At 38.2% G+C, this 13,444-nt stretch overlaps 1 long non-coding RNA gene across 1 annotated transcript; it reads left to right on the top strand.

Annotated features, from left to right (window-relative positions):
* Window positions 1-8,730: 8,730 nt before the first annotated feature.
* On the top strand, window positions 8,731-13,046 carry LOC124118574. Its single transcript, XR_006858502.2, has 4 exons — window positions 8,731-9,007; window positions 10,377-10,435; window positions 11,548-11,619; window positions 12,385-13,046. It is a non-coding gene; the product is annotated as an uncharacterized LOC124118574 (long non-coding RNA).
* The last annotated feature ends 398 nt before the right edge of the window (window positions 13,047-13,444 follow it).

Raw genomic sequence — 13,444 nt, 5'->3', positions numbered from 1 at the left:
AAAGTGTCACTAAACAAAAACTCAACAAAAACTCAACAAAAAATGGCAAATATATACCAAAACTCAATTAACCAAATCAGGAAAGTACTCAAAAAAAACCTAAATAAACCAAAAATACTACACCCATACAAAAAAATCGACAGAATAATTACAAAACTACAAACAGGCCACACCAAACTAAATAATCACCGTAAAATAGCTAATCTACACACAACAGGAAACTGCCCACATTGCAAACAACAAGAAACACCAGAACACATACTCATTCACTGCACACACTACCAAACACACCGAACAACACTACAGACCACCCTAAATCTTAAAACCGGAATTACACTAGAATCAATCCTAAATCCACGAAATAAATTAGAAAAATTCAAAGCCTTAGGCATATACCTAATTAAAACTCAGACTAATTAATCATATTTAAACCTCAAATAAAATATTAAAACCAAAACCTTATCTAACAACCACCCAACACACACAGCTCCCTGAGTTCGTCCCCCACCCACTCTTGGCATTCTTTCCAAATCTCAAAATTTCAAAATTACTATATTAGCAACCCCTAAAGCCCCCCACCTGGCTTGCACAAACTCACTTTTCCCCTTTTTGGAAACACATTAAATGGCCTGGCCGGGCCCGTGTGCGACATACGCTTGCAGTCGGAAAGCGCACGTTAAATCTCCAATATAAGTAAGTAAGTAAGTGACGGCTTAGTCAGTTGTGCATTTACAACCACGCTGACTGCTATTCAACTTATCAAGTCAGTTTACTATGTAACATGCTTCTGGGGGACCAAGGAAATGTATCTTGCTGGATAACAGTTTTTTCTACTTTTTCACAGATCAGAAGTAATAATGATGTTTATGATGTGCATTTCTTTGTTGTGTTCACTAGGATGATTAGTAGTGATGGTATTTGAATTATCAGACACTATTTATTCTAAAAGAGGAATAGGGTTGGTGAAGAGGCAAAGCTTATTTGAACAACATATACAATTAATAAACAGAATCTGTACAAAAACCAGATTAACTGTATCTACAGTTGAAACTATCATGATGCAAATTTTCACTGAATCCAAGTCATATCTTTTCAAGACTCAGATCAGGTTGTAGTGATTTAAGTTCACATAAAACTTGCTAATTTCAAATGACCCATCCCGCACTTATGATTTGGTTTGGTTTGTTGTTTTATGCCGCACTCAGCAATATTCCGGCTATATGTAAATAATCGAGTCTGGACCAGACAGTACAGTGATTGACATCATGAGCAAGGACCCACACAATTGGGATCAATGACATGCATCAACCAAGTCACCACCTGATCATGCTGATAGTGTAGCGAGCAACTGATCAGACATTAGGAGGAACAAGATGACAAAGATATTAACCTATTTGTAAAATGTACAGCCTGAAGTATGTCCGTTGCCACATAGTAAAATAGTTCCATATATTGGCTGATTTATTTGATGTAATGTAAGGGCAGAAATAGCATCAGTTATTACTGACAAATATCTCTTGTAAAACCTTTCAACATGTTCAAATGACACATTGTGAAAAATTGTGATCTGACAGCACCATGTTAGAATTCTTAAATACAGTTTCAGCTTGACATTGAGCATGTTGAGTACTCTAAACTTTAAAGCGTATAATATATTCACAATAAGTTAGCTGCGTCTGCCAATCAGAGTCGGTGAGTAAATTGGAGTAGGGGGCTAATTTCTAAGGTAAACTTGTTTCAAAGTTTAATAACTATTTGTGTTTGTACGAGACGATGTGTGTTTAATTCCATATATTTTACTTCAAAGCATGTTATCACAATAAATTGAATCGCGTATAGGATAAGTTGGAGTAGAGGCTAATTTCTAATGAAAACTTGTTTTAACATTTCACAAATATTGGTCTTTGCAAGTTATCAATCCAAGTTTAATTTCATTTATTTTACCAAGGTAAAAAAGAAATAAGGTGTCATTTACGTCAAGTAATAATCACCGTTTTCGCTTTCAGCGAGTATTTCGCCAATCCGTGCCGTTTTGCTAAGGTGTCGTTTTAGCTATAACCCGCTTATTGCACATTATAAGTTTCAATTTATAATCATTTTAACCACTGGAATAGGTAAAAATGAAATAAAAAACATATAGAAAATAAAGGTGCTTTCATGAACAAGCACTTGTTATAAAATGCGCATCCGCAGGCAATATTTAGTAAACAAATAATTAAAACTTATGCAACAACACAGAGTGTGGAAACTATAGACCACTGAAAAGGGCATATATGGGTCATTCTCTAAAAAAGTAACATTTTGAAAAATCAACAAATCAGAATTCATTTTTGAAATGTTTTGGTTGAGCAGATAAACAACATAACAAATACTGAATACAAGTGTAAAGTATGCAGGCTTAATATGTCTTATTTACCTTTTAGCAGAAAACTGTTTTTGGCATCTCTGTACCAAATGTCTGTGCTGTTACCGTGCATAACATTCAGTTTTTGTCACTGAACATAAATCTAAAATGAATTAAATTTATGATATGGTTGTTGCATTTTGGCATAGTTCAAATACCAACAGTTTTAAAATTTCATTTATTGGCTTTACTAAATAATTAGACTGTAAATATATGCATACAATGGAAATATTTGCAAAATGATCTAGATAAACTTGTCTACTGCCTACACTGAAATGGAACTACCATTATTCTATAAGGTAATAATAGTTATTACACTCATTTTATGAATTATATATATTTTGTCAGCAGAGTTGAACCAATTATAACTTTTGAGATGGCAGAAACCTGGTGACAGGAAAGACATTCACGGTAACAGGACAGACAACATGGTAACCATGGTAACAGGATAGACAAAATATTTTGTAATTGCCAAAACTATAATAACTATTTCTGTGTTCTGTGTTTCAGAAGTAAAGGTAGTAAAAGAAGGGAAACTCAATGAATGTGCATATCAAAGTGTTAGGTGTATTTTGTGTGTGACATAAATTAGATAAAAATGTGAGGTTTGGTAACAGCACAGACAAGCAAAAATTCATAAACCAATCTTATGTGGAATTGCTCATCTCAAAAATAGAACTTGATCAGAAACTCTACCAACAACCTTAATGGCACTTTTTGCGGTTATTGTTGCTTATTCCAAGCAAAAAGCTGTAAGGAAACGAGAATAGTCAACTTTCAAAACTTCAACAGTAACAGCACAGACAAAGCTGATAACATATTTGCACTTTTACCAAATGATAGCATTATATGATAACATTCAGTAAATCATTCTTGACCTCATTCATGTGCACATATAAACACAGGTTATTGTTTGCCATGAATTGTTTCCAACATATCTTCCCACAAAGAAGACTCAACACAATAGTCACAGGACAGTGATATTTTGTAAGCCTCTGGTACAAAGCTAACTATGTCCTCAAATTGGTACCAACATTTGTCTTTAAGTTTGCATGGCCAGAAGAAACAATTTGCATTCCCGTGCTTTCCCACTTTATGCATACATTCCACAAAAACTTCACCTAGCTCTATATGTTCAACATAACCAGGATATGATATGTTATACATAACGACAACGAATTTCCCGGGGCATTCATTTGTATCAACTGGCTGGTGTAATTCCTTTTGTCTTTCATCTTATCATCACCTGAACTTTGTACCATTTCCTTACTTGTCTTTGGGTGAATTTCATCATCATTCAGACTCTCCATTCTGTCAGCCAACACCTCCACTTCTCTCATTCCCCCACTCAGACACTCCATTCTGTCGGCACACACCTCCGCTTCTCTCTTTCCCCCACTCATACACTCCATTCTGTCGGCACACACCTCCACTTCTCTCATTCCCCCACTCATACACTCCATTCTGTCGGCACATACCTCCACTTCTCTCTTTCCCCCACTCATACACTCCATTCTGTCAGCAAACACCTCCACTTCTCTCTTCCCCCACTCCATTCTGTCAGCACACACCTCCACTTCTCTCTTTCCCCCACTCAGACACTCCATTCTGTCAGCACACACCTCCACTTCTCTCTTTCCCCCACTCAGACACTCCATTCTGTCAGCACACACCTCCACTTCTCTCTTTCCAACACTCATACACTCCATTCTGTCGGCACACACCTCCACTTCTCTCATTCCCCCACTCATACACTCCATTCTGTCAGCACACACCTCAACTTCTCTCTTTCCCCCACTCATACACTCCATTCTGTCAGCAAACACCTCCACTTCTCTCATTCCCCCACTCATACACTCCATTCTGTCAGCACACACCTCCACTTCTCTCTTTCCCCCACTCCATTCTGTCGGCACACACCCCCACTTCTCTCTTTCCCCCGCTCCGACTCTCCATACGGTCAGCACACACCTCCACTTCTCTCTTTCCCCCACTCATACACTCCATTCTGTCAGCACACACCTCCACTTCTCTCTTTCCCCCACTCCATACTGTCGGCACACACCTCCACTTCTCTCTTTCCCCCACTCGGACTCCCCATTCTGTCAGCAAAAACCTCCACTTCTCTCTTTCCCCCACTCCATTCTGTTAGCACACACCTCCACTTCTCTCTTTCCCCCACTCCGACTCTCCATACTGTCAGCAAACACCTCCACTTCTCCCCACTCATACACTCCATACTGTCAGCACACACCTCCACTTCTCTCTTTCCCCCGCTCCGACTCTCCATACGGTCAGCACACACCTCCATTTCTCTCTTTCCCCGACTCCGACTCTCCATACTGTCAGCAAACACCTCCACTTCTCCCCACTCATACACTCCATACTGTCAGCACACACCTCCACTTCTCTCTTTCCCCCACTCCGACTCTCCATACTGTCAGCAAACACCTCCACTTCTCCCCACTCATACACTCCATTCTGTCAGCACACACCCCCACTTCTCTCTTTCCCCCGCTCCGACTCTCCATACGGTCAGCACACACCTCCACTTCTCTCTTTCCCCCACTCATACACTCCATTCTGTCAGCACACACCTCAACTTCTCTCTTTCCCCCACTCATAGTCATACACTCCATTCTGTCAGCACACACCTCCACTTCTCTCTTTCCCCCACTCAGACACTCCATTCTGTCAGCACACACCTCAACTTCTCTCTGTCCCCCACTCATACACTCCATTCTGTCAGCACACACCTCCACTTCTCTCTTTCCCTCATGCATAGAAACAGTGTTTGAAGTGATTATGTAAAATTACTTTCATTTAAAGTTGCTAAGTATGTTACATTTCTTAATTATGTACCACGGTAGGCCGAGAAAAATGAATAATTGTTCATTATTTGTGTCAACTTGATAAAAAAATCCTAAAATGTCTTTGCTGACACTGAAAAGTCTGTGCTGTTACTATTAAAAGTCTGTGCTGTTACCAAAGATCTACTGTGCAGTGTAATCAGTGTTTATTGACCCAAATGTTAATGGAAATTCAAATTTACCTGTAACTAACAAAAGTCTAAGAGATAGAGTTTTAAAGACACTGAATCATTGAACAAAACTTTCTCAAAATCTCTATTAAACACTAAATGTCTGTGCTGTTACTGTTAAGTGTCTGTGCTGTCACAGTCACTCATAGACACAGTGTTTGAAGTGATCATGTAACATAACTTTCATTTAAATTTGCTAAATATGTTACATTTCTTAATCATGTACAACAGTAGGGCGAGTAAATGAATAATTGTTCATTATTTTTGTCAACATGAAAAAAAAATCCTAAAATGTCTTTGCTGTCACTGAAATGTGTCTGTGCTGTCACTATTAAAAGTCTGTGCTGTTACCAAAGATCTACTGTGCAGTGTAATCAATGTTTATTGACCCAAATGTTAATAATATTCAGATTTTCATGCAACAAGCAAACATACAAAATACATTACCATTCATGTTTTCTTTGTCTTTTAATATATATATATGTTGAAACATTTATTGAACACTATATGTCTGTGCTGTCGCCTAAATATGTCTGTCCTTTCACTTTTTTTAAGGTGACAGCAGAGACGGTGACAGCAGAGACAGTGACAGGAGAGACAAACTATGACATAATGCCAGCTTAGGGCAATGACTTCTCTCTTGCACTAAAACAAGCACACTGGTTGAGTTCCATTCTGACAGTCAAATATACTCATATTTGATTTTTTTAATAACAATTTCGGAATCCAAAATGCATGGTGACAGCACAGACACCTACAAAAAGTACACATCAAAAGACAACATTTACCAGTTATTTTGAAGACACTGCACCAGTATAAATTGCTTGAGCATATGGTGCCATGATAGTACTGGAAAGTAAGGGACCTGCAAAGACCTTAGCCTTCTGGCTTACCAAAGGAGCAATTATTATTTGTATTTGTACTATCTGGTGACAGGACAGACACTATTACTCTGGACAAGATTACTGTTGCCAAAAATAATGAATCCAAGTGGAAAACCAACAGCTTTTCTGCTGTTATCAGTCTTCCATGATGTCATGCTACATAAATCACCAGTGCTTTGGGAAGTATTTGTTCCCAGAGACTTAAGATAATTTGAGAAAGTTTGATTTTTTATTTATGGACAACAAATTTCTGCACCTTTCTGCACATTTAAGGTATTTTACTGGCTAACATAAGGTTATATCAGTAATTTGATCAGAATATTGCATACATCTGATAAATATCTTCATTGTCAAGTAATCTGAAAACAGAATTATGAGTCGTTTTCAAGAAAATTCATTTGGACAGGAAATGTTACTTTTTTAGAGAATGACCCATTATATAGGCACGCCCAATGACCCCTGACATCACAAGACATTGTTTTGCCAGTGTGTCAGGCAACAAAATACTACGAATTACATCACAGGGTATTGTGACCTTTTGAAAGGTTTGTGGTACTGTATTCTAAAGGTAGGCCCAAGATTCTAGACAATCCAGTGATTGATATTGTGAACAACAATCCACACTGTTAGATGGTCACTGTCAGATGCCATGAACCAGGTCACCGAGCCTGATCACCCGATCTATTAAGTTATCTCTTATGGGTGAGGCTAAAACAGCACCTTAGCAAAATGTCACTGATTTCTCGGGCGAAAACAGCACCTTGTTTTGGCAAAAAGGGCTACTAATTGTCGTTGTCTGTTATCTGGAGAGACATTCTTGTGATGTTGGTTCCTGGCAGAAAGGGGAGATGTATATGAAATTTTTATAAAATTACTATTTATTTCCTACTTTCTAAAATAAATATGAAATATATAGTGTACCTGTAGTCCAATTTCTTGACATTTTCGCCAGACCCAGTTTTAGCTGGACATTGAGCTAATCTGAGTAAAGCTACTTAAAACTTCAAAGCATGTGATCTTTCAATGATAAGTTTAGTTGCACCTCCCAATCAGAATCATGAGTAAATTTGAGTAGAGGCTAATTTCTAATGTAAACTGTTTAGGTGATTAACATTTCACAATTATTTGTGTTTGCATGTTTAATTTCATTTATTTTACTTCAAAGAAATCAAAGCATGTTATATTTTCACAATAAGTTTAGTTGCATCTCCAAATCAGAGTCAGCGAGTAGATGCTAGTTTCTAATGTAAACCTTTGTGAACATTTCTCAATTATTTGTGTTTACAAGTGACCATGCAAGTTTAATTTCATGTATTCGGGCATGTTCAGACCAAGGTAAAATAAATAACAAGGTGCTGTTTTCACCAGGCAATAGTAGGCGAGGTGCTGTTTTCACTTTATAGTATAACCCTCTCTTACAACTAGCATAGGTTGATGGGGACCAATTCCAACCCTGAATCCCCACATGAGTGGGTATGGTTTTACGCTGTTTTTAGCAATACCACAGCAAGGGACACCTGACATGGACTTCACACATTGTACCCATGACAAGAATCGAACCGTGGTCTTCAGCACTTCAACCACTAGGCTACCCCACCGCCAAAATTCCCAACATGATAAAGTTGTATTCATGGTATTCTTCAAAAATTTCAAGTGAAAATATCCATACCTTTCAAATGTCTTATCTTCCACTTCACTATGTTCACTGTTGCGAAACTTCTGTCATTTAATGTGTTCTTGATTCTTCACACCTGCAAAAGTAAGTTTAAAGTTTAGTCTATTAACCATTCTCACACATTGGTACCACAGATTGATTTGTTCGTACGGTATGAACTAAGAAAATGAGTCACATTAGAGTATCTAGTAAAGGAATATAGGTAAGCAAACATATTTCTACATCTTATACATTAGCAAGGATTAACATAAGTTAGGTAGATTGCTTATCCTACAAAAATAAAATCACACATTTACTAATATATATTAAACTGAATAAGTGGCTTACAGAAGATAAATAACTTTAATACGTGATCAATATTATTCACATATTCCTTACCTGAATCAGAGACCATGTAACAGTCTATATGTAATATGGTCTCTGTCTGAATATGTCACGTCTTCAGCTCCCTGCATGACATCAGCTGCAATCGCCGATTTTGACGAGGTTGTGAAACATTCCTGCTGTAGGAATATTACGTCCGCTGGGATTTCCCTTGTCACACTGTCTTATCTAGGCATGGTAGGCAAACGCATATTCCATACACCACATAGATATACTTCCTAATACACACTGTCGAAATCCCCGCGGCTCCCAATATGGCCTGTATGAACTACAATCGGCCAACCTCGTCTCTTTCCGTAACTGCTGCAGAAATGACGCTCGTCATTCGTGACCAACTCGTGTTATTCCGGGACAGGCAAGTCTACCCATAATTCCCTGTATTGCCGAGGGCGCCATTTTGGAACACAAATGTAAACAAACACTCAAACCTCGTGTAATCGATGTACACCGTGATGCTTGATTGCGATATGCTTACCTGGTGTAACGATACATTGTTCTCAATCACCTCTAACACGGAAATCCCGGTCGAAATCCATCTGAGCCATCCACAACGAGGACGTCAAGTACTTCGAAAACTCGATTGACAGCCGAAGGAAGGAAGAGCACCTTGCGGATGCTAGGTACGTAACGGGTGCAGGCTAAAATGGCACCTCAGCAAAACGTCACCGATTTCTCTGGCGAAAACGGCACCGCATTTGGCGAAAACGGCTACTATGTGTCGGGCGAAAACGGAACCTCTATGTTTAATAACGATAACAACGATTTTTGTAGCAATATATAGGGTTTATTTACATGGTATTTGATGTATTGAGTACATCTGAAGCCGTATGTGAATTTCCGATAGGTTTGGTACTCTCATTTCTTCAGCATCTTCTGACTGGAAACTGACATGAAAGTTACCGATCACCTCTTCAATGACGGGAGCTACGAATTTCACACAGCGGAAAGGGAAGTCAGTACGGCAAATTTCTCTATAACGGGCCATAGAAAGTCCAGTTCCACTGGTCACAGTTATCACATGATACAGCATGTTGATTTTTTTTCTGTCATTCTTCTCGCATGCAACACATCGAAAGGCCATTGTGAATAATTGTGATCTTACAGCACCATGTTAGGCCTCTTAAATACAGTTTCAGTTTAAATTGAGTAAAGGTACTTAAAACTTCAAAGCGTATAGTGAATAAAAGTCGGTGAGTAAATTGGAGTAAGGGGCTAATTTCTTATTTGTTTTATTTCACAATTATTTGTGTTTGTAAGAGACGATGTGAGTTTAATTTCTATTATCTTTCGTCAAAGCATGTTATGTTTTCACCATAAGTTGAGTTGCGTATAAGCTAAGTTGGATTATAGTTGGAGCAGAGGCTAATTTCTAATGTAAACTTGTTTTAACATCTCACAATTATTGGCCTTTGCAAGTTACAATGTAAGTTTAATATCATTCATTTGACCAAGGTAAAAAAAAAATAAGGTGCCGTTTTCGCTCGAGTCGAGGTTTTTCTGAGGTGCCGTTTTCGCTATAACCCTACGTAACAGGGCTTTGAGACATAATGTTCCATGATTTCTATACAGAGATCCTATGGAATGGATTGATTTAGATATTTTCCTGATCTCCATGTTACTACTGTAAACGTCAAGGGCCTTTTAGTTTTGTTGTTTTCGGAAACCTTTTGTTATTATTATGATCAAGTGTTTGTTGTGACATGGGATTTGGGTTTGCATAAGAGCTACAGGTGTAGGACTTTTAAGGGTCGTGTCCTTATTCTCAACATAACGCTTGGATTTGATGACAAGGGTTAGTTACCAAGGGTATAAATCTGTCAAAGTGCATGTCATACAAAACGTGGCATTCAATTCCAATCATGTGTTGCCACCTGAACCACCTGAAAGTGAGATATGGATTACAATGAATAATGACAGCTTATTAATCTTTCACAAATTCACACTGAAACTTTGAAAGGATTAAGACAAGTTAGTTGTTTTCTGTTTCAGCATGTTCAGGGTTTGTGGGGAGGTTCACAGACATCTTCAGGGAGGATACGAAGTGTTGAGTGAGTATTTTTGTGTGTGATAATTACAAACTACATGTATTCATCATGGTATATTTCAATGCAATGTGAAACATCACACTCATAATAGTCCGGCTCTGTGATGGCGGCCTGTAAATAATTGAACATGGACCAGGCAATCTAGTGATAGTTATTATCAGCAAAGATCCATGCCCCCAGAGTATGATGATAACCTAGTCTGACCACCCAATTCATAAGTTGATTAGTGTTTGCAGCGGTAGAAACTAACAGTTTCAGTCCACTAGTCCTTTTAATGATAGCATATAGCAAAACCTTTAAAAATGTCAAAATTCTACTTGTCCTTAGGATATTTACTATTGGGCAGTTTGGCAAGGACTATATGACTGGTGCCAATTTCTAACCCTGGTGTTTGGATGTTGTGTTTGTGTGTGTATGTATGAGTGTATTTAACTTAAATCATGAATCTTATACTTGTTTCTCAGTGCTTTTACAATGTAACCCAAATTTCCTTGGGAATAATAAAATATTATCTTATTCATATCATTTCTGAACAAAGTGTCATATCAAGGTTAGATCTCTGTCAAAACAGTGTCATGGAAAAGCCAAACAAATAGCCTAGAAATAAAAGTAAATACTGCATTGCATTAATCTGCATTTCAAGAGTGAGTGAGAGTGGTATTACGCCGCTTTAGCAATATTCAAGCAATATCACGGCGGGGGACACCAGAAATGGGCTTCACACATTGTACCCATCTTGGGAATCGAACCCGGGTCTTCGGCATGATGATCGAACACTTTAACCACTAGGCTACCCGACCGCTCCTGCATTTTCAAGAAAATTTAGCAACAATTCATGGAATGACGTTGACCTCGATGAGGATCTTTCTGCATTGTCGAACAAGTTATTCCCCATGTAATGTATGCGTTGAATGACCCTGACTTTGTTGTCAAAATATTGTTTTTACATTAGTTAAATATAGGGATAAATGTCATCTCTGAATGTTTGACATGAATTATTATAATTAGGGCAGTTCTAAGTCGGAATCACAACTGGGGTCTTTTCATTTGAATCAAATGTACAACTGTGTACAGTTTGGACATTTCTGTGATGTGAATGCTACTTATGTTTGTAGAATGTCCGGATGAATAAAAGAGACAGTCATCTGTGCAGCATCAATGCAAGGAAAGACCATAGAAGAGCAACAGTGAGTGATACATATTTTGAAATTATTTTGTTTGGTTCATATGGTTATTTTGCAAATATTTCTTCAGTTTGTTCCTTATCGCTGTGGGCACGGATGTCCTATTATCTAAGGCACTACAATTTGCTGTGCAGAGTTGCATCTCTTGGGCTTAGCAGAAACCTATAGTCATAGTTCAAATCCTAGTTCTCCCCGATTATGTTGCTAGGTTTGTCAGCGTTATACACTTGCTCGTGGGATTCATCAAAGACCTGGATCACTTAGGGCTTTCTTCCCACATCGAGCTAACAGGCGGTGATATATCTGGAATACTGTTCAAAGCAGTGTTAAACACAACATATTTATTGATACAGCATCCAGCAATAGTTGGCTATATGACAAGGATTGTAAAAATATATTTTTCCATGTTGATGAGTTGAAGCAATCACTAAATGACATCTCTTAAAAAGATTCCCAGCAGTCTATGCTTGCCATACAAGCCTAATTAATAGATCAGGTAGTGATCGAGTAGGCTCATTGATAGCGTGTAGTCATACCACAATGACGTGGGATATTGTCCATAACAGTTATCATCGGTTTGTCTGGACCGAGTTCATAACATTAATCACTGGTTTGTCTGGTTGAGATTTGAGATGTGATTATCTTAAATGTTTGGCATATAACAAGACTCACATATGATAATGTTAGTGATTTTGCTGCCTTCTATCTGTAAGTACATGTGGCAACCATTCTTTTTGATTGCTAAAATCTTTGTACATAATGCTGCAGAAACTGAAGTCCTGCTTGAGATCCCTGGATGAGTACTCCAGGTTGACAGCCTGGAAGGACCAGACAAGGGAGTCCTTAACAGGGCGTGCACCCCTTCAGATATCAGAGGTGATTTGCAGACAGCGATGATGAGGGTCCTGTTATTTCAATGGAGGCTGACCGAGAAGTTATATGCCAAATGGTACTGGGACACACAAGACTGGTCTGGCTAATGTGAGAAGACCAACCAATGCCAAGCTGGAGTGGAATCCTTCCAGGACATTCAAGAAATTCTTGTCCTGAGCCATGTGGTAAACACTTGAACGGAATGATAAATGGGACTTATTGTCTTTCAATGTGGACCCAAACACCAAATGGAAAGTTCACAATTCTACTAGCGCAATGCAGCAGGGATTGAGTCCAACTGGTATCCCCTCATCCTGGTTCCTGTTCATCCATGGCAATATAGAAAGAAAAGTAGGATTGAGGGAAAGTAAGTTCTCTGAACTGGTGAACATAATCCGTAGGTACTGTCAAGCGAACAGTTATCTCACTCTGTTATGAGTATTGAAGAATAGGATGAAATTGCATACTGCATCAGGAACAATCGTGTGAACACTGTTCAGTGTGCGATATACTATAGGCATGATAGGCATATGAATAAAAAAAATATGATAATTTGATTGTTGCTTATGTTTCATTTGCCAGCTGTGTAAATGGGGATGTTTCATGATTTTGCCTCAGTTTAATAGCTACACTTATCTTATGAAACCATGCATTGCTTTGGCATCTGATGACACATTGATCTGTTATGTCAAAGGTCAAAGTCACAACCAGACAAAAAGTTTGTTTGTGGTCTAAATCTTCCTTTGGGCAGGGGTCGAAGTTGGAAAAAGGTCGTGCGTGACCTATGTATACTACATTTTCTCCTAAATTGCCTTTTCTGCAGAAGTCTTAGTAACTCTCATACATATACTGGTTATATTATTTTCATATTTTTGTCAATGATATGTTGAATTCTACCAAAGGACTGCATATTTGGTTTATGTGCTGGATAGCTCTTTGAAATGTTTTTGAAATA

This window comes from Haliotis rufescens, unplaced genomic scaffold, assembly GCF_023055435.1.
Source record: "Haliotis rufescens isolate VD_foot unplaced genomic scaffold, xgHalRufe1.0.p SCAF_9, whole genome shotgun sequence".
Classification (NCBI taxonomy): domain Eukaryota; kingdom Metazoa; phylum Mollusca; class Gastropoda; order Lepetellida; family Haliotidae; genus Haliotis; species Haliotis rufescens.
This window is presented reverse-complemented; position numbering and strand designations above follow the sequence as displayed.